Source organism: Emys orbicularis, chromosome 6, assembly GCF_028017835.1.
Source record: "Emys orbicularis isolate rEmyOrb1 chromosome 6, rEmyOrb1.hap1, whole genome shotgun sequence".
NCBI lineage: Eukaryota > Metazoa > Chordata > Testudines > Emydidae > Emys > Emys orbicularis.
The window spans coordinates 10171771-10194162 of record NC_088688.1 but is presented as its reverse complement, the minus strand read 5'-3'; positions in this window follow the sequence as shown (position 1 = coordinate 10194162).

The window sequence follows — 22392 nt, the reverse complement described above, 5'->3', positions numbered from 1 at the left end:
TCAAGAAATAAATCTTTCTCTGATCCTCCCTTTCCCCTTTTCATTAAGGAATCACTCTTAGCTCTGAGATTGGTTCTTGAATTTCAACTCTCACACAGAAAGTCTTCATTAAATTTGTGGTGATGAGCTCAACTCTGATTTTCCTGCATCTGTCAGTTTAAAACACAATCTGAGCATTGAGTGAACCCAAGGCCCTATTCACCACTGTGTTACTGTAGTTTTACACTAATGTAACTCCTCTGATTTCAATAAGAGTTACACGTATGTAGTAATGAATCAGGCCAATAGGATTTTCTTTTTCTTTTAGCTCCTTGTCCTAGTCTGAATGCAAATCCTGAGCAACAGAGGGTTCCTTGAGCGCTGGAGGCAAGGAATCTTTGCCCTAGTTTTGCAGTGCCTGTTCCCCACCATGGATTAAATTGTGTTGATATGCTCGCTATAGAAGCTCCATCTCTCTTGCAGATTCCCCAGGGGCATAGAGAGAGAGAGAGAGCGAGAGAGACATTGTGATTACACATTTCACATACATGTAAATAGTCCTCTCCAGCCTATCCTTTAGCTTTGTTCTACCTCTTTATTAGTGCTGGTTGAAACTGGGATTTTCCATTGTGCAGGAAATAATGACATTTTGTGATGTGTTTTAGTTCCAAATCAGAATAAAAACAATTAGGCTGTCGATTAATCACAGTTAACTCACGCTATTAACTCCAAAAAATTAACCGTGATTAAAAAAATGAATTGCAGTTTTAATCACACCGTTAAACAATAGAATACCAATTGAAATTTATTAAATATTTTTGGATGTTTTTCTACATTTTCAAATATGTTAATTTCAATTACAACACAATACAGTGCTCACTTTTTATTATATTTGCACTGTAAAAATGAGAAACAAAAGAAATAATATTTCTCAGTTCACCTCATACAAGTACTGTAGTGCAATCTCTTTATCATGAAAGTGTAACTTACAATTGTAGATTTTTTTTGTTACATAACTGCACTCAAAAACAAAAAAAATGTAAACTTTTAGAGCCTACAAGTACACTCAGTCCTACTTCTTGTTCAGCCAATTGCTAAGACAAATAGGTTTGTTTACATTTGCTGGATATAATGCTGACAGTTTCTTATTTACAGTGTCAGCTAAAGGTGAGAACAGGCATTCGCATTGCACTTTTGTAGCAGGCATTGCAAGGTATTTACATGCCAGATATGCTAAACATTTATATGCCACTTCATGCTTCAGCCACCATTCCTGAGGACATGCTTCCATGCTGATGATGCTCATTAAAAAAATAATGTGTTAATTAAATTTGGGACTCAACTCTTTGGGGGAGAATAGTATGTCTCCTGCTCTGTTTTACGCACATACTGCCATATATTTCATGTTATAGCAGTCTTGGATAATGACCAGCACATGTTGTTCATTTAAAGAACACTTTCAGTGCAGATTTGACAAAACACAAAGAAGGTACGAATGTGAGATTTCTAAAGATAGCTACAGCACTTGACCCAAGGTTTAAGAATCTGAAGTGCCTTCCAAAATCTGAGAGGGGTGAGGTGTGGAGTATGCTTTCAGAAGTCTTAAAAGAGCAACATTCCAATGCAGAAACTATAGAACCCAAACCACCAAAAAAAGAAAATCAACCTTCTGGTGGCATCTGACTCAGATAATGAAAATGAACATGCGTCAGTATGCATTACTTTGGATCATTATTGAGCAGAACCCATCATCAATCTGGAGGCATGTCCTCTGGAATGGTGGTCAAACCATGAATTTTTACCGCACCTGGCACGTAAATATCTTGCAACGCCGGCTATAACAGTGCCATGCAAACGCTTGTTCTCATGTTCAGGTGACATTGTAAACAAGAAGTGAGCAGCATTATCTTCTGCATATGTAAATGTGACGTTATGAGTGTGATATAATATCTCATTGAAAGATGACAGGGCCAGAAAGAGTTAATTAACTCACAGACTGACCTGACCCATGGCCGAACTTTAAAGACTGGTTAGGAAGATATGTAAATGAATAGAGCTTTGAAATGCAAGTCTGCATTGCTAGAGGTAGAAGGGTAGGTGTGTGCTCAGGTCTTGTGATGTAAGCAAACAAGTCTTGTCTATTGCTATAGCTTTAATTCAAAAATCAAAAAAGGAATATTAACTTTTAGGAAGATACTTGAGTGAAATAGTATTATTGTCTAAATGTCTCTTTGAAGGTTGTGGTAACCTGTATCTGAACTCTTTAATGGATAAATTACCTTGTGCTAATTGCCAGGATGTTTGGAAGAAGGAGAGTTAAGCCTATTGTTTTCTCAGGCCAAAAGGCTGCTGGAAATGTATAAGAACCTTGGGACATGATCCTACTTCATCTCAGATCTGCTTTGGGTTTCAAGAGGGGGAAACTTTAAGCCACAAGGATTGAGATCCCCAGTCATTGACTGGAGCCACCCTGAATATGGACATTGGACTATAACCTATGGACTATTTCTAAAAGGACTTTTGGCAACTACAAGCTCACCTCTGCTGTGTACCTGAACCTCAAGAATTGAATTCAAATATGAATGTATATTGATCTTTTAACCAACTCTCTCTCTCTTTTCTTTTTTAATAAATTTTAGCTTAGTTAATAAGAATTGGCTATAAGCGTGTATTTTGGGTAGGATCTAAGTTATAATTGGGCCTGGGTATGTGGCTGATTCTTTGGGGTTGGAAGAACCTTTTCTTTTATATGATGAGATAAGATTTTCAGTAATCATCATCATATCTGACGTGTGTGTCTGGACGGAGGCCTGAGGCTGGGTACTTTAAGGGAACTGCGTTGTTTGAACTTCTGAATAACCAGTGAGGTACTACAGAAGCTGTTTTGTGCTGGCTTGGTAAACTAAGTATTGGAATAACCATCAGCGTTTGGGGTTTGTTTGCCCCATCTTGTTTGCAATTCACCCTAATTGAGTGACCTCAGCTGGCTCCCCCAGGCAGCACCGTCACAGTAAACAAACTTGTTTGTCTGAGTGATTGCCTGAACAAGAAGTAGGACTGAGTGGACTTGTAGGCTCTAAAAATTTACATCGTTTTATTTTGGAATGCATTTTTTTTGTACGTAATTCTACATTTGTAAATTGCACTTTCATGATAAAAAGATTGCACTACAGTACTTGTATTAGGTGAACTGAAAAATAATATTTCTTTTGCTTTTTACAGAGCAAATATTTGTAATAAAAAATAAGTATAAAGTGAGCAGTGTACACTTTGTATTCTGTGTTGTAATTGAAATCAATATATTTGAAAATGTAGAAAACATCCCAAATATTTAAATAAATGGTATTCTATTGTTTAACAGCATGATAAATCGTGATTAAATTATTTAATCACTTGACAGCCCTAAAAAAAAATCTTAATTTTACAAAATAAAAATAAAAAACCCTTTTTCTTTTCAAATGAAATGTCAAAATCAACATAGTCTTGTGGAAAATTTTGATTTTGACAAAGTGGCATTTTCTGGCAGAAAAACATTCTGTTGGAAATTTTCCAGTGAGCACTACTATTTAGGTCATAAACTTGCAATATCATGTGTGGTGGACCTCTCTTTCTCTAACTACTGTGGATACATAGCAGCCTGACTTGATCAAATAGCAGGATCAGGGCATTAATTATTGTCATGTTTCCTCATAAATCATAAATCCAAACCTTTTCCTAATTTCTGATGCACTTCGCTGCATTCCCTGCAGTGTCAACATCTTTTTGCTATTATCTAGTGTTACCAAGGGGTGGCCAGATAACCTGGTGATAGACTTGAGAAACACAGGCAGACAGATCAGATTGAAGTGCACAATACGTAATTAATCAAATATCATGGACCAAATTCCCATCTGATATGCCAATGTAAATCCAGAGTAACCCCATTAGTGTCAATGGAGATTCTTTGAATGTACTGTACATCAGATTAACTGAGATTTGAAACTGGCTCATTAAGTGACACAATTCTTACTCATAGCATTTGTATGGGCAGACCGTGGATGATTAGCCCCTGCTTGAATGCCACTATACATTAACTATTGGAAGATATGTGAATTAAACTCTGACCGCATGACACTTATCCTCTAATTAAAAGTGCAAGCCAGCCCCAAGCTAAATTTCAAGGTTCTTTAAAGACAACAGACTTCATAGATTGCTTATGATCACTGAGCCCTGCACAAATCAATATTTTAAAACAGTTAGTAATTACAGTAGAGAATAATAGCCCAATACAGTGTTTCCATTTGTTCCAGCAGCATATAAACTGGTCTGTTATAGCGGGAAAAGGTGTTAATAAAGATACAAAATAATAGCCTGGGATAATTTATCCATGGAGGGAAATGCTATTTATGATGCGGGGAGCAGCACACAATCCAAGCTAACATGTTGTGATACTTTGTCCCTCTTAATGGCTAACACATTTACAGCAATGTATGATTAGGTGAATTATCTCAGGGGCTGTCATGGAGTAGAGGCACATGTATGCATTACAGCATTCAGTGGTGTCAATAAGAGAAGAAACCGTGGGGAGGAGGATGCATAGTTCTTGTTCTCTGTGTGTCTACAGACGTGTGGGAGCCAGGCAAGGGGACTCCGCAGGATCGGCCAGAATCATCCACAACTTGGGTGTGGGAGGCTCTAGGCATACTCATTAGCTGTCTGAAGTTACTTGAGTGATTTCCACAGTGGACAAATGGATTGGCAGGATACACCCAGCCACTCTTTGAGAGGGGGACCAATGGAAATCCCAGGGGAGGGGGGAAGCGTTTATAAATAGGCTAAGTGGTAGTCATACTAAAGAGCTTGGTGGTGGAGCAGTGCAAGGGCCAGTAGGGTCTGCCTGACTCTGCCAGGTTTGTTGGATTAGACTGTAGGCTCCCTATCCTCACTGGAGAGAAGAAGAGGAGGAGAATTTGCTGCAGGGTCTACACATTGCAGACTGTCATTGCAAAGACTAAAGGGGAGTTTGAAGGAGACACTGGGACTAGCAGTTGTTCCTCACCTTTAAGGAGCTTGTATGTCCTACGTAAGATCTGAACACCATTCCACAGACGCTGAGAAGGGTAAATCCTCCTAGAGAAGAGCCCTGGGGGTGCATGTGTATGTGCATGAATATAACTATATTTTGCATTTGAACTTGAGAGTAACGTGTACTAAACTTGGGGATGAGAGCCTTGAAAGTGTTGTCTGTAGGCAATATTCAAAATTGCTTCCAGGGCTGTAAGTACTGTTATGTATGCATATATCCATATAGTCAGAGAGAGAAGGAAATTTAATGTTTTCCTTTAGAGATTTTGTGCCACTCTCTTTCCATCAGTGATTTAACCCTGTCTGCTATATATCTCTGCTCTCTTTTCCACCTTATTTTTCATTGGATTATATTCTCCTTCCCACTCTCGATTTCTCTTTCCACTGTCTCTCCCTTTGACATAAATTGACATTTTTAGCCCTCAACATTTGATGCGTTGTAAATTAGGCAAAATGAGTTTGCTTATCCCTAAACCAAACAACATCATTTGTTTTTAGCAAGGCAGGTGAATTTTTATTGCTGTTTTCCTAACTCACCTGCAGATGTCTAATTGCTGTTGCTCCCATCACCTCCACAGCTGTTTGACAATAGCTTCTGCTGCCATTCCACTAAACCAGCGCAAATGTTTGGTCTTTTTGAAGAGATCTTGTGATGCATCTTACATAATGGGATGCTAGAAGTGCAAACTGTGCCCCTAAAACAACCCAGGGGAATCTAAAATGCAGCGCTCCGCCTCCCTCTCCTATTGCAGCAGGATCAGAACAAAGTGATCAGCTGCACTGTTTTATCGGTGAATTCAGTTTTCAGACAGTACCTCTCCACTTAGCAAACAGGTCACTAGTTCCAATATTGTGATGTGAATTTATTTTTCCTTTAAAAGATGCATGTAAACATATGCACTATGGCCTCGGTCCCACAAGTGATAGTGCACACATAGACTAATGCACCTGCACAGAGCCCCATTGGCAATACTGCGGACTGGCTGCGTGCTATACATTGCAGGGTTTGAATCTAATTCAGGAGTCACCCTGTGGCTCACTGAAGTCAAATGGAGCTTTGAGGTATTCAGCAGTCAGACTAATTATTTAAGAGCCTAAATTTGCACTTAGGAGGAAAGTTTGAAGCCCTATTTTGTCTGGACCCTGGATTCTGGCAAGTTGTCCATATGGCCCTTGGTGTCACGAAGATATGCCACCATTGCTGTGCTGCTGAGTTGTTTCATCAGCCCAGTTCACTGTATTAATGGTTTCATAGATTCATAGATTTTAGGCCAGAAGGGACAATTAGATAATTGAGTCTGACCTCCTGTGTATCACTTGCCATAGAATATCACCCTGTTACCCCTGTATTGAGCCGAATAACTTGTGTTTGGCTAAAGCACAACTTCCAGAAAAGCAGTTTGAAGACTCCTCAAGAGATGGAGAACCTGCCACATCCCTTGGTAGTTTGTTCCAATGATTAGTCATCGTCACTGTCAAAAAATATGCCTTTTCTCTCATTTTAAAATCTCTGGCTTTTCTACATTAACTGGGTAGGAGAAAAACACTGCAGAAGAATGAATTTCCTCTGTAATTATTTCCCTCTGACCACATCTCTGAATCTCAAAACTTTGTGAGCAGGTTCAAAATTCACAGCCAGAGCCAAATGTTGTGGCACTTTTGTTCCTAACTACAGAACTCTCTCTTGGAATGTTTCTATCATGCTGAAAAATTACAGCCTCTGTTATGTGTCATGGAATGTAAGTTACCCAGGTATTTACAGCCTAATGATTTTGCTAGGGCTCAAATTGAACTGTGCAGTATTTTGTATTACATGTTGGCTCTCTTTTTATTTGATGATAAAAGCAGTGAAGGGCAACTGCAAAAGCTTCATGTTCATGTGTCACTGTGGACAGTTTCCCTTAACTTACCATCCCCTCCTCTGCAGATTCAGTTGCTGCCCTGCTACAGTGAGTATAAAAGTCTAATCAATCCTGCAGGTGTAACTTCCATGGAAATCTTAGGGGTGACATACATGTTGGTTTAAGTTAATTGGTCAGATCCCTGGGTTCAGCCAAGCTGTGCTTATCACATGCCCTTAGAAGCTGGGGAAAGGTGGCCCTAAACCACCTTTCTTCTTCCCCAATGTGGTAGACAACTGGCTATAGGACAAAACAGCCTCCAGCGTACTTTAGAGCAACCTAAGGGCTGCTGTAAATTAGGCCAACTCCACTGGTTGAGATTAGCTGGAGTGCATCATTCTCCATTCTTCCTCACATCCCTAGCCTGAATACACCTACACCCAAAAGAGTATGTGAAGGGAACCTCTGGTTGCTCCCTTTGGGAAGCTCTCCATCTCCTTTCTGCTACCACAGATACAAGAGGAGATAAGAAGGGAAGGGCTAGACTGTGAAAGGCCTTAAAGGTGGGGATCTATATATAAGCTACATGTACTTTACAGTAGATACAAGTTACAGAGGTGGTAGTGTTGGAATATACACCTCTACCTTGATATAATGCTGTCCTCGGGAGCCAAAAAATCTTACCGCGTTATAGGTGAAACTGCATTATATTGAACTTGCTTTGATCCACCGCAGTGGGCAGCCCCGCCCCCCAAGAGCACTGCTTTACCAGGTTATATCCGAATTCGTGTTATATCGGGTGGCGTTATATCGAGGTAGAGGTGTAGATCCTGTTTCACAGTTGGATTTGTTAGCCGTTAATTCTCATGAGGTTTTGGTCTGACATGTCAGAAATCTTCTGATTGGTTGTTGTTATTACTATTTTATTTGTACTGTGGTAGCACGTAGGAGCCCCAGTCACGGATCAGGACCCCATCATTTGCTCATAGATGGCTGTTTCCAAATGATATTGGCCACATGAGCCAGAAATTAGGACCCTTCTTGATTTTGATCCATTATCAAAGGGTGGATTTTAATGAAAATCACACTACTCCTGTATTTTGCACCTCGTTTAATGGCAAGTACATGACCAGTGCTTAATAAATTATAAATCAGAATAATAATGCATTAACAGTTCCATTTGGCACTCTTCCCAATATTTTAAAACAAACTAACACTTCACTATTTGCATCCATTTATGAGCCAGGATGTTTCTCATGTCCTTGGCAAAGTTTCGTTTTTAAATTCTGCAGTCACAACCTGACACAATTTTGTCAAGTATTATGTGCTGCAAAACATTTTGTGATGGATTTTTATGAACAACACATGATCAAAGGTTTTATTATCATCATCTCAGGAATGAACAGTTATCAAAGCCTTTGTGTATCACGATAATTGCTATTATTGCAACTAGGCAGTGTTGTTGTAGCCGTGTCAATTCCAGGATATTTGAGAGACAAGGTGTGTGAGGTAACATCTTTTATTGGATGAACTTTTGTTGGTGAGAGAGAGACGCTTTCTTTTTAGCTTCAAAGCTTGTCTCTCTGACCAACAAAAGTTGGTCCAATAAAAGATATTACCTCATCCACCTTTAAATTTATTTATTTATTTATTTTTTAAATAATGGAGATATCCTATCTCCTAGAACTGGAAGGGACCTTGAAAGGTCATCAAGTCCAGCCCCCTGCCTTCATTAGCAGGACCAAGTACTGATTTTGCCCCAGATCCCTAAGTGGCCCCCTCAAGGATTGAACTCACAACCCTGGGTTTAGCAGGCCAATGCTCAAACCACTGAGCTATTCCTCCCCCCTAAGGGAGAACCTTGTCTCTCTAATGATTGCAACTGACATAGGAAGAGGTGAGGGTGCTTTCATTTCATTTGGTGAGGACCAATGCAGACACAATTAGCTACTGCCAAACAATGTGGCCGCGTAAAGTTAGGGCCCAGAAAGAAAAGAGAGAATGGGAAGGTATCGACAGCTATTAAACATGGGTAGGGACAGGCACAGTTGCCTCTGCTGAGTGACAGATGAGGTTATGTGGCTGGACAATAATTTGAAGGGTTGAATTATTCATGACCAGTTCAAGGCAAAAGGGTTTAACCTGCCGATATCATCTTGTTGTGGTATTTCGCTGGGATAAGAAATGCTATTCTGGACATTTACATTTTTATGGAGTTTTTAGTATATTTGTGCATAAGATCAGATGTACAGAAAAGAGTTAAAAAAACTCACCCAATTTTCAGTGAAACGTGGGTGCATGCATTACACTTTCAGACCCAGATGCTGTTTAAAATTGGAGCGTTTTATTACTTTTGCCATAATTTAAACCAAACAGCTTGCACAAAACCACTATTGGAGAGGGTCACAGGAGTACTCCACACACTGCTATGACCACATCCTGCTCTTCTCGCAGCGGAATGCCCTGGACCTCTTCAGCGGTGCATCAATCCTTGAAGAGACAGGCAGAGGAAGCTATAGCCCTGTCATACCACCCAGTTCTTAAACAAAAAAGGGGGCCCAGTGGAGTGAAAAGGGGCGCCCTGTGTAGTTTTCATTCCAGAATCAAGGCCCTGGTTTGTAAACAATTCAGGAGTTATTTGGGGGGCTGTCTCAATATAACATATTATGATTATTAATCAATATCCCCTCCCTCTTGTAGTTAGCCTTCCTATTTCAAACAGTACTTGCCACACTCTTGCATGACTTTCTACCAGAGTGTGCGGGAGCTTTGAGTTCTGCACATACCAAGCAATAGAACAGCAGTTCAAAGTTTTCTCCTCTACTTAGAATCATAGAATCATAGAATATCAGGGTTGGAAGAGACCTCAGGAGGTCATCAAGTCCAACCCCCAGCGCAAAGCCAACACCAACACCAACTAAATCATCCATGCTTCTGCCAGTCGGCCAGCCCTAACATTAGCCAAGCCACTGGCCACTGAAAAAATGGCCACTGAATTGAACGGAGCTGTGCCAATTTGTACTTGTGGAGAATTTGGGCCAGAATGTATATATTTCCTAGGCAGCCAAAAATATAATAATTGATGGGTGGGATTCTACAGGCCATACACATTTCCTATCCAAGCAAAGCTCTCGCTAAAGTCAATGTGTAACAGAAAAGACTGCAGGTTTTGCACAAGGTGAGTAATAAAATAAGTGAGTAAAATGAGCAAATGGTAAAACTGGGGAGACCACTGGACAGCAAAGGGAGACTGAAACGCCTGAGATAATTAGATCTAAAGTACAGATTTCAAAAAGCATTTATAACTGAGAGAGAGAGTAGCAGCATAATTCCTGGACCACAGCTCAAATCTCCTAGTGTTTGTTACATATCCCCCCCCCCCACTGTTTTTTCATGCAGTAGTGTGTGCGGCTGAATGTTCTTTGTCCTGATTTTATAGAGTGAAAACATGGAGAGCCTATTGTCCATCTATGATACTTATGTGTCACCATTACAGAGTGCACTTCACCATCTCTAATGTATTTACCCTCATGACACTTGTGTGTGGTCAGGCTGTGCTATTATGTTCCCATTGTACGGATGGGCCATTTAGGCACAGAGAGGCTAAGTGATTTGTCCAAGGTCACACAACAAGTCTGTGGCAGAGCATGGAATGTGAACTCACCTCTCCCAAGTCCCAGCTAGAACCCTTACCACTGGACCATCCTTACTCTCCTCATGCTCAAGGAATACAGCTGCTTATGTAAGCAGAGTCAGGATGAGCTCTACCCTGACATCTGGTGGTGAATTATGGCAAGTGCGGAAAAGAACTCCAGGGGCTGATCTTGTTTGCATAGGCACACCCACCCGCCTGGCATGAGACAACAGCAACTGATAGTGGTTACTTTGGATGGGGTGGGATCCCCAGTTTCTCTGTTATTGGGGCAGGAGGAATGAAGTGTTGTTACCCTGATTATGTGAATCAAGGACAATGAAACTGTTTTATGACAGAGGGTCTTACCATCACCTTAGTAGCACTTGCTAGACAAGGGACATGGGTTCCACAACCCAGTGAATTGAGAGATGATGGGGACAGGTATTTGTACCTGATGGTATGGGCCTGCTTTGAGGGTCTGAAACACCAATTGTACCACCTTCTCGCTCTCCACTGTTAAATGTCAGAGCTAACTTTGATTCTATTAGGAGTCCAGTTACAGGCTGCTGAGCTGAATTCACTTTGGGCCCATGGTGCACCAGCACTGGGGCTCCCCTACTATGAGCTGAAATCACAAAAAGAACTAAAGTTACTAAGAGCTGAGATCACTGAGTGCTGTGTTAACTAGTGGGGGAGCCTGAAGCTATATTGCTAAGCGGCTGGCAGAACCGTTTGCGGGGACGGTTGGCGTGGCCCAAGGAATGGCGAGCGGAGCTGTTTGCGGGGACGGCTGGAACGGCTCACGGGTCGGTGAGAGGAGCCATTTGCGGGGACGGCTGGAGCGGAGCAGCTCGTAGAGCAGAGCAGTTTGTGGGACGGCAGGAAGTGGACTGGCTCGTGGTGAAGGCTGCGGTGGAACCCCATGGAGAGATGGCCGGTTGGCCTCGGATCACGTAAGGTGCCCCTTAACACCCTGCGTGCCTCCCTTTTACTCTGGGGCTGCACTGACCATGGACAGAGACTTTGGGGGTTGTTGGACTTTTGGGACTTTGGGTGGTTGCTGGACCCAAGAGACTTTGGGGGTGTTGGACTTTGGGGACTCTGGGTGATTTTTGGGTTGCTGGATTCAAGAACCAAAGGGAAAGGACATGGCCCAATTTGCTGGGGTGGGTCTTTTGCTCATGGTTTGTGTTAGGAATCCTGTTTCTGGTGTTTTTTCCAATTTAATGCTGATGTCGTTTACCTCATGTTATTGAACATTTTCTGCTCCACTCATACTCCGTGCTTGCGAGAGGGGAAGTATTGCCTCTTAGAGGCGCCCAGGGGGTGGTATGTAATTGTCCCAGGTCACTGGGTGGGGGCTCGAGCCGGTTTTGCATTGCGTTATTGAAACGGAACCCCTAGATACAGAACCCGGCCCTTGTTGCTGCCAACTTAGATGGTCGGAAGGGTTACATTTACAAAGACTTGTGCTGCAGTTGCCACTAGACTGTGTCAACAGGACTTAAAGGAGTGGGAGAAAGTAGAGACACAGGCCCATGTGTCTCCATACCAGCCAGAAGAGCTGGTCAGCTGCAGAGGGGAACCCAAGCACCTCTCTCTTTAAGGTTAATGCAGCATCCTTGCTCTTCAATGGCATTGTGCCTCTCTGGTGTTGCTAGAGCTCCCAATATTTGGTGTTATTCGTCAAGTCTTGGCTTCTGGAGTCAGGTGCAAATTTCATCTTCATTAAAAAAAAACGAAGTTGAGGAGAAATGCTTGAAAATGTTACCCAAGTGCTCTCGTCCAATCTCTCTTTTTTTCTTTTTTTGGAACCTGACTCCTGATTTTGGAGCTCCTGGGGTTGGCAGTGCTGCCTATCTGTCACCCTGCTGCCTCTCCTCCCCCTAGGAGCACCTGCTGAAGTTATGCAGCTCACGCAGTCAATGCAGGGCTGCTGCATAAAGCACAGTTTAGCCTACAGGTTCTAACTCATGCCAATGGTTTTTGCAACCTCAGTCCCTGCTCTTTGGGGGCTTAGCCTATGGTAAAGGTTTTCTCCTTCGCTCAATTCTTTAGTCATTGTCAGGGCTGTGTTGAGTCTAGGCAGGATCATACAAGGAATATTTCAGTTAGCTTTCCTTTGGGGAGATGAGGAAGAGTGCTTTTATTGCGCAACTCTAAGTTCACAGCCCTGGCTATTATAATAATGCCACAGGGATAAAATCTAATCTGCCTAACGGAAAAGCATAACACAGGAAGAAGTTTGGGGAGCAATAATTTTCACTGCATCGTGAATAATAATAATGAGAAAAAATAGAATGCGAACATAACATTTAGTTAAAGGGTTTTCCCCCCCTGTCTTTATTTCCTTCTTAAGTAGCACATCAGCTGTCAGCTTTCCTTGCTCAGAAACCTTAAACCCCATGAGGTTCCCCTTACACAAGTAAATTAATTATTTAGTGAGTGATGGATTACATGACACAGAAGTAGCAAAAATGCCCCAAGGAGATGATGAAAGAGTAAAATCCGTGAAGCCAGTGTTGGATGATGAGAGCAGAAAATAGGCCAGTTGTTTCTAAGCTTATATCCAGTGCAGGCAGAATGAGGAACTTACCCTCTCATGGCAGTCCATTGTCTACAGCCATGCAGTTTATTTTTACATTCGGATTGTGTTCAGGCAGTGCCCTCACCTCCACTGCTGGAGAGAGAGGCTTGACATACAGTATGCTGTTGAGGTTGTGGGGAGATGACTCTTGGAGTATCTTGATGCCTCTGATTTTCTTTACCTTTCTCAGTTGGGGTTCCAGCCTGCAAACCGTATGGAGGCAACCCTGTTCATCCTGGTGGATCTACTCCTGGAGCTATGCCATCTTTCACCTGCTGAGGATCTGGCCTCAAGTTTTCAAGCTCATATTAAATCTATCAGCTGCCTTTGCTACTGTAGTCCACGGTGGGAGTATACAGGGCAGCCCTCTGGTGGCTTTGTTCCTTTGGGTACATCTGCACTACAGTAAAAGACCCGCTGCATGGCTGTGGCTGGCCCAGGGCTTGTGGGGCTCAGGCTGCGGGGCTATCAAATTGCAGTGTAGATGTTTGGGCTTGGGCTGGAGCCCAGCCTCTGAAACCCCATGAGAGACCCAGACCCAGGGCCCAGCTTGAGCCAGGAAGTTTACACTGAATGTTTTAGTCCAACAGCCTGAGCCCCATGAGCCTGAGTCAGCTGACCTGAGATTTGGTGCCCCAGTTTTTTTTTTATAGCAGTATAGACATACCTTTTCTGAATGAATCCAGAGGGTAATGTTGGGCAGATGTCAGTCCCCGGCAAAATCATGGAGCAGGTCCTCAAGGAATCCATTTTGAAGCACTTGAAGGAGAGGAAAGTGATCAGGAACAGTCAACATGGATTCACCAAGGGCAAGTCATGCCTGATCAACCTGGTTGCCTTCTATGATGAGATAACTGGCTCTGTGGATATGGGGAAAGCGGTGGATGTGATATATCTTGACTTTAGCAAAGCTTTTGATATAATCTCCCACAGTATTCTTGCCAGCAAGTTAAAAAAGTATGGATTGGATGAATAGACTATAAGGTGGATAGAGAGCTGGCTAGATTGTCGGACTCAACAGGTAGTGATCAACGTCTCAATGTCTAGTTGGCAGCCGGTATCAAGCGGAGTGCCCCAGGGGTCGGTCCTGGGGCTGGTTTTGTTCAACATCTTTATTAATGATCTGGATCAGGGGCGGCTCTAGCTTTTTTGCTGCCCCAAGCCCGGCAGGCAGGCTGCCTTCGACGGCATGCCTGCGGGAGGTCCCTGGTCCAACAGATTTGGCGGCATGCCTGCGGGAGGTCCGCCGGTCCCGCGGCTTCGGCATACCCGCCGCTGAATTGCCGCCGAATCCGCGGGACCGGTGGACCTCCCGCAGGCATGCTGCCGGAGGCTGCCTGACTGCTGTCCTTGCAGGGACTGGCAGGGCGCCTCCCGCGGCTTGCCGCCCTAGGCATGCGCTTGGAGCGCTGGTGCCCGGAGTCGCCGCTGATCTGGATGATGGGATTAATTGCACCCTCAGCAAGTTCGCAGATGACACTAAATTGAGGGGAGAGGTAGATACACTGGAGGGAAGGGATAGGGTTCAGAGTGACCTAGACAAATTGGAGGATTGGTCCAAAAAATTGTGATGAGGTTCAACAAGGACAAGTGCAGATTTCTGCACTTAGGAAGGAAGAATCCCATGCACCGCTACAGGCTGGGGACTGAGTGGCTAAGCAGCAGTTCTGCAGAAAAGGACCTGGGGATTACAGTGGATATGAGTCAGCAGTGTGCCCTGGTTGCCAAGCCTAATCACATCAGCCATACCATCAGGGGCTCGTTCACCTGCACATCTACCAATGTGATATATGCCATCATGTGCCAGCAATGCCCCTCTGCCATGTACATTGGCCAAACCGGACAGTCTCTACGCAAAAGAATTAATGGACACAAATCTGACATCAGGAATCATAATACTCAAAAACCAGTGGGAGAACACTTTAACCTGTCTGGCCATTCTATGACAGACCTGCGGGTGGCTATCTTAAAACAGAAAAACTTCAAAAACAGACTCCAACGAGAGACTGCTGAGCTGGAATTGATATGCAAACTAGACACAATCAACACAGGATTAAATAAAGACTGGGAATGGCTGAGCCATTACAAACATTGAATCTATCTCCCCTTGTAAGTATTTTCACACTTGCTTCTTATCAAACTGTCTGTACTGAGCCATCTTGATTATCACTTCAAAAGTTTTTTTTCTCTTACTTAATTGGCCTCTCAGAGTTGGTAAGACAACTCCCACCTGTTCATGCTCTCTGTATGTGTGTGTATATATATCTCCTCAATATATGTTTCACTCTATATGCATCCGAAGAAGTGGGTTGTAGCCCACGAAAGCTTATGCTCTAATAAATGTGTTAGTCTCTAAGGTGCCACAAGTACTCCTGTTCTTTTTGCGGATACAGACTAACACGGCTGCTACTCTGAAACCTGAAGATTGAGGGAAGTGATTATTCCCCTCTATTCAACACTGGTGAGGCTGCACCTGGAGTATTGCATCCAGTTTTGGTCCCCCAACTACAGAAGGGATGTGGACAAATTGGAGAGAGTCCAGCAGAGGGCAATGAAAATGATTAGGGGACTGGGGCACATGACTTACGAGGAGATGCTGTGGGTTATTTAGTCTGCAGAAGAGAAGAGTGAGGGGGGATTTGATAGCAGCCTTCAACTACCTGAAGGAGGGTTCCAAAGAGGATGGAGCTAGGCTATTCTCAGTGGTGGCAGATGACAGAACAAGAAGCAATGGTCTCAAGTTGCAGTGGGGGAGGTCTAGGTTGGATATTCGGAAACACTATTTCACTATGAGGGTGGTGAAGCACTGGAATGGGTTACCTAGGGAGGTGGTGGAATCTCCATCCTTAGAGGTTTTTAAGGCCCGGCTTGAGAAAGCCTTGCCTGGGATGATTTAGTTGGTTTTGGTCCTGCTTTGAGCAGGGGATTGGACTAGATGACCTCCTGAGGTCTCTTCCAACCCTAATATTCTATGATTCTATGATTCTATGCTCTCTTGTACGTAATGTGCTCTCTCATGTCATTTGTTTATCTCATAGGTACCACAGGATTCTGCTACTGTCATTCCTCTTAATCAAATTTAGGGCTTCTGATTTTAGGTTTTAATTGCTAAACACTGATAAAACACCCCTAATGCGCACACACACACACACACACACACACACACACACACACACACACACACACACACACAAATGAAAGCAGTGTTTGTCCAATAAACACCAGAAAGAAACCAGAAATGGCTACTCAATTCATATTGACTTAATCCCTGTCCCAGTGCAGTTTGTTTATCTAGCCAATGACCCTGCTCCCTGGCTTGTCTACAAGGGGCAGTAACGTGGACTATGGGTGTGAGATTTCTAAAGTGCACTAATGTGTTGAACGTTAGTTGGTCATGTAGATCCTGCTGGTGTGTGCTAAAGGTTCCCTAGTTCGCTTTAAAGTAGTGCTCTTTGAAACAGTCCTACATGTATATACACAGAGAAAGCCCTGAACCCTCTCAATTTTTGTACACATACACAGAACTCAAAAATTGCTAAAAATAAATCCAGAAAAATGTAATTAATATACAACAAAAAATAGAAGCTCTATCAATGTGCATATGAGGCCAATAGGAGAATTAGGCCTGACCCAACTCCCTTTGAAGTCAATTGTAATTCACTGGGGGCAGGAACAGGTCCTTACAGATGCAATATGGGCTGGCATGTTTTCTCAGAGCTTGGTGCCATGAGCATAGTGAGTATCTGCATCTCACCCAGCTCGGAGAGTGCTGTTGAGTGTCTGTCTCACTGTCTGAGCGAAGCTGGGAATGGATGAGACTCCACATAGAAAACACTGAGATTATTATGGTGGGTTAGGGGAGGCTCCTAGAGGGTTGAATTGATGCGGGCCCCTAATGAGGCTGTGTGATGTGCATCCCTGATCATTGGCAAACAAAATGCACAAGCTAGGGGGTTGGGTGGTTTGGTCAAGGAGATTGCATCCTTTTCTCCACCAGCAGACCTTGCTGCTGAGATTCATGCCTTTGTCCCCTCTAGAACAGACTTCTGCCTGTGGGCTGCATCTTTAACCCATTCAGAAGCTGAAGTTAGCGCGGAATGTGACTGCCTGCTTATTAAGTGGAGCTTTGCACCATGACACCTGTCACCAGCGCTCCAGGATATGCACTGGCTGCACCTTGGCTTCCAGGTAGAGTTTAAAGCCTGGCTTTTGACCTATTACCTGTAAATCCCCAGTGGTCAGAGATCATTCTGCCTGAGGGACTGCCTTCTTATCCTTGCAATGCCATCACAGTTAAGATTGTCAGAGATGTTGAAGCAGTGGGTTCTTTTTATATAGAAGAAAGGCAATTAACAGCTGGGCATTCTCCGAGCAAAACCCCATTATTCACTCATCTTCTTGGTCTGAAATGGCCCAGGTTTCTTTGACCGTTCAGGACACGCCCCAAAATCCATCTTTATGCACAAGGGTGTTGGAAAATGTTGGGCATGCATCTTCTTCTGGGAATCTTAGAGCTGGGGAGATTGTGTTTTGTTGTGATTCCTCCTGACTGGCTCTTTTATGTTAGGGCTTGAGGGTTGGGATTGCACAAGTTGCCAAGGGGAGTTAGGGACCCAACTCTCACTGAAAATCAATTCCTTTGGGACCCTTTGAAAATCTCTCCCTTTAGAGTGAGAGATCAGAGCCAAATCCTGCTGCGGTCGGAGATGCTCCTGCAGTTCCCACCAGCTTCAATGGGAGCGGTGTGTATGGAAAGGTAGAACTTGTCCAGGAGATTGTAGGATCCCACTGCAGTAGTTCCACAATGAACTAGTTCTATGGCCCTCAGTCCTGCTGCTGTTCAAGTTAGTGGTAGAATTCCCATTGACTTCAAAGGAAGCAGGATCAGACCTTGTATCTCTTTACTTTTCCCTTCTCTGCAACAACTCTGAAGATCGCTCTCTTCTTCCCTAAAGTGCTTCATGAGGCTCTTCACATGTTTCTCTTTGCGTAGCCAGCCAAAAAAAAAAAAAAAAAGCCCCACCTCAGCTTAGTTAACAGGGGCTTAATATTACAGTGGGTTTGATATGAAACCAGCAATTTGACACAGCCACCATTTAAATGTGAATGTACATTTCAAAGTCACACATCAGTGTGCTGGAAATTAGACTTTGATCTTTAACAGGCTTGTAAATAAGGGCAGTGCATATGCATGTGGATGCCAATATTTGCAGGTAAGCCACACACACACCTTAGGCAGCTGGGGGGACTGGATGATCCAGTGGATTGGTTTGGCAATATGGAGGCTTTTGGTCACCTGTTCGAATGGGGACTCCGGTCAGTGATAACTGAATGATGATTCCAACTTGTGGTTGTTTGCTGGCCTGGGTCAAGTGAGTCAAACAAGCTAAACTAAACTTCCCACTTACACCTGGTATTAATATCACAGGCTAAGCAGCAAGGTCCAAGTATAGTAGAGGAATAGACATGAATGGTGTAGGCCAGCTCATGATCGGGATCCCTATTCATGTTCACACTATCTTACGGAATGAGTCGTCCTGCAAAAATCAATGGGATCATTCATGGAGCTAGGCACTCATCAATGTCAGAGTGGTTATCAGAATTTGGCCCTCAACTAGAATCTCATCCCAAGAGGTGGCACTTCTGGGGCAGGCTTAAAGCACATTGGCAGAATAGCTTCTACTTCTGCTCTCTGTGCTGCCCTGTTCTGTGGGTAAATAGACGATGTTATTTTCCATTGCCATGGGTCTGGTGTCTTTCATGATCACAAAAATTCACCTTCACTTTGGACTCTGAGTGTGAAGATTCCACACAGCTGTACCATATGCCAATAGCAAAGGAGTTTCAGGATCTTGGAGAGGAAGAAGGACAAGAGTGAGAAAGTTCTGCTCATTAATAAGGTATTTTGCACTAGATTCACCAATCCAACAGGGAAATCACCAAGGTTGCACAGACCAGAGAATGTGGCCTGTTATTTTATCAGTTGTCACTGAGCTTCATGCTTCCTTTTCCTTGAGATAACATAATCCCTTAAATCCACAGGGCAAAAGTAAATATCTTTATTCAACATTTTAGTTTGTAATTCAGAAGTGGGTGATAGATGCAGCCACAGCAAAGAATCTGTTAAGCTTGACATTTGACGAGCGAATCTGAATTTTTTAGATTTGTAAAGAAGTGTTTTTGGTTGTGATTGTGTTTTTTGCACAATAATCAAAGACATTTGACATTGAGGGCCAGATTCTCAGCTGACATCAATTGGCATAGTTCGGTTGAAGTCAGTTGGACTACATCAGTTTACATCAGCTAGGGATCTGGCCATTATATTTTTTACCAGAGATTTTTAATATGCTCTCAGGAAAACTTTTTTGCCATGTAATGAAAATAGGATTCTTCATCAAACCATGATTAAAATACAGTGACATCTACATTTCAGTTCCATAAGTCTTCAGCCACAATGCTATGTGTCATTATTTATCACTGGCTTTTGACTGTGCCTCTTTCTGAATTGAGAACATTAGAGCTGTGACTTGACTTGCAAATAATCAAAGCGCTTCAAGTTACAAGAACAGATATAGAAACAATTTTTCCTGGGCACAATTATTAGTAACTTCAGCACTTTACTCTGTAAAAGTGAAAGCGCTTGTTGTAAAGCCAAATTTAGAACTGGCATGAAAATGCAACTTCCACTGATGGAAACCCAGACTGAATTTGAACTGGCATAACCTTGTAGGATCCTTGCTGCAGGAAGCTCCATTTACCAGAACCAATTCTAATTATCACGGAACCAACATTTTGCTTAGAGGATGGAAATATTCAGGTAAATGCTTTGGGGGCCCACTCCTGCATGTGAGTAGCCCTATTTGATATCAGTGTGACTGTCTTCTCTATAAGGCCACAATAATGGTTTCAGGATCAGACTCCTGAGTTGCATGATCCCCTGGGGCCCAATTCCTTAAGCAACATCTCTGACATCTAGGGTACATCTACACACTAAAACAAAACAAACCAAACCATGGCAATAAGTCTCAGAGCCTGGTCCAACTGATTCGGACTCACAGGACTAGCACTGCAGGGTTAAAAAATAACAGTGTAGACATTTAGGCTTGGGCTGCAGCCCAGGTTTCAAGACCCTTGCCGGCTTTCAGAGTCCAGGCCCCAGCTCAATCCCAAATGTCTACACTGCTATTTTTAGCCCCACAGCCCATGCCGAGTCGGTTGACCTGGGATCTGAGGACTCACAGCGATGGGATTATTTTTTTATTTTTTTTGCTGTGTAGATGTACCTTATATACAAACCCATGCAATGTTACAGACCCCATGCAAACTGACTTTCCATACTGCCCAAATCTAAGCGCGTACTAGTAGTGAACTGGGATATGCACATTCCTTTGCCACTTTAAGCCTTCTAAAGAAAATCATGATAATAAAGAAAAAAGAAAAAAAACCACTTGAACATACACTTGTCTTTAAGTATGTGAAGAGTCCTGTTGAAGTCAATGAGGCTGCTCTTATGCTTAAAGTTAAACATATGCTTAGGTGTTTTCCTGAATTGTAGCCTTAATTCCCAGTTCAGCAAAGGATACATGCCAGTGGACCCTCATGGCTGTATCAGACCATAAGCAACAAACAATAAATCTCATTTCTTGCACAGCGTCACAAGCATTAACTTATAATAATGATCCAAATATCTGGCAAATGAAAGGCCCTAACTTTTTGTGCTCCGGTATTAAAACAAGAGCTAAGCCAAATTTTGGCAGGGCTTTTAGAAGGGCTTTTTTTCTTTGGAGAAAATCTCCCACCATTCCATTAAGACCAGTGCAGCTGCACTACTGGCACAAACAGTGGTTATGCTAGTATGGACAGAACATAGGCATTTTCACAACTGTGTCATCTATCAGAGCTTAAACAGGTAAATTTAATATGTGACAAGGTATCCTGGTGTTTTATACAGGGGACTGTGAGCAAGGGCTCTTTGGTTGTATCCCTGAATCCAAATCCTGGATTGGAACAGTTGCATACTTGTATATTCAGATCTGGATTCATGGCTGGTCCAGTCCATATCTATATAACGGGACAAGGGAAATCCTCAGTTTTGAGCTTGCTGCCTTATTGGAGAACTCAGATTCAGATCCAGACGTTGTGGCCTGAACCATGTCTAATCTCTGGAAGACAAGACACTGGATTTTCATCTGGTTTCCTCACAGAGTTTATTATCCATCCTATAACATTCAGATCTTGGATTACTTTCCCTTTATTAACAAAGACTCAAAGGGCAGGGCCAAAAAAAAATATCCCAACAACAACAACAACAACCCTTCAGTGTCATTAGCTACCCATCCTTTTAAAGAAATATACTCTTTAATTACAGTGGCAATGATCCAAATGGAGAACTTTACAGCTCTCAGATCATGTCCTCTCTTCATAGTCATGAGACATTTAACACTGATTCTCTTCCCCCATCTACACACACACACTTTTTGTTTGGCTGTGGGGAGAAAAGGTGTATTTGTGGGGATTAACAAAGAGAGAAAAAATTCAACTTCTTGCCTCATTTGTTTATGGCCTTTGGTAGCTATAAAGAAGGAGAGCTGTGTCAATGGAATAAAATTATTGTTTGGGTTGATTTCCTGCTTGGGATTATTAGTATTGTTTTGTCCTTAGTCTTTTTCTTTAATATATAGCCATTAACTAAAGTAGTGGGGCGGGGGGGGGGGGGGGATAATAAGGCATTGCTTGGTACAATTACATTGGAATGTTGCTTTTCTAATTAGTTTGCAGAAGCTGTCATGCCGGTCGATAGTCTCTTCTCTGCTGAAGACAGCATTATTGTCTGATTTATGTTTTGACTCATCCCCTTGTCCCGTTTCATTAATCGTCTGCTGTTGATAGCCATTTAACTAAATGTGTCTAGGGAAATAGTGCGAATAACAGTAATGTGGAAGACAAGGATTATAGCCATTACCCATAAAGAACAAAGGGCTTTATATGTTCAAAGGGATGAGCCAACTATTCCCTTCGAAGAAAAAAAATCTGACCTCTGTGCTATTTCTAGTCTCTCAGCATAAGTTACATGAAATAAAAAATTGCCTGTTCTTGCAATTGTCATGTTATTATTGTTGTATTATTTGAGTGCTGACTGAAAATACAAAACAGAAGAACCAATCCCAAGGAATTTACAATCTCTTGTAAAATGTAGAACCTTCATCAGTTAGGGTGAGCAGATGTCCCGATTTTATAGGGACAGTCCCGATATTTGAGGCTTTTTTTTATATGGACTCATATTACCC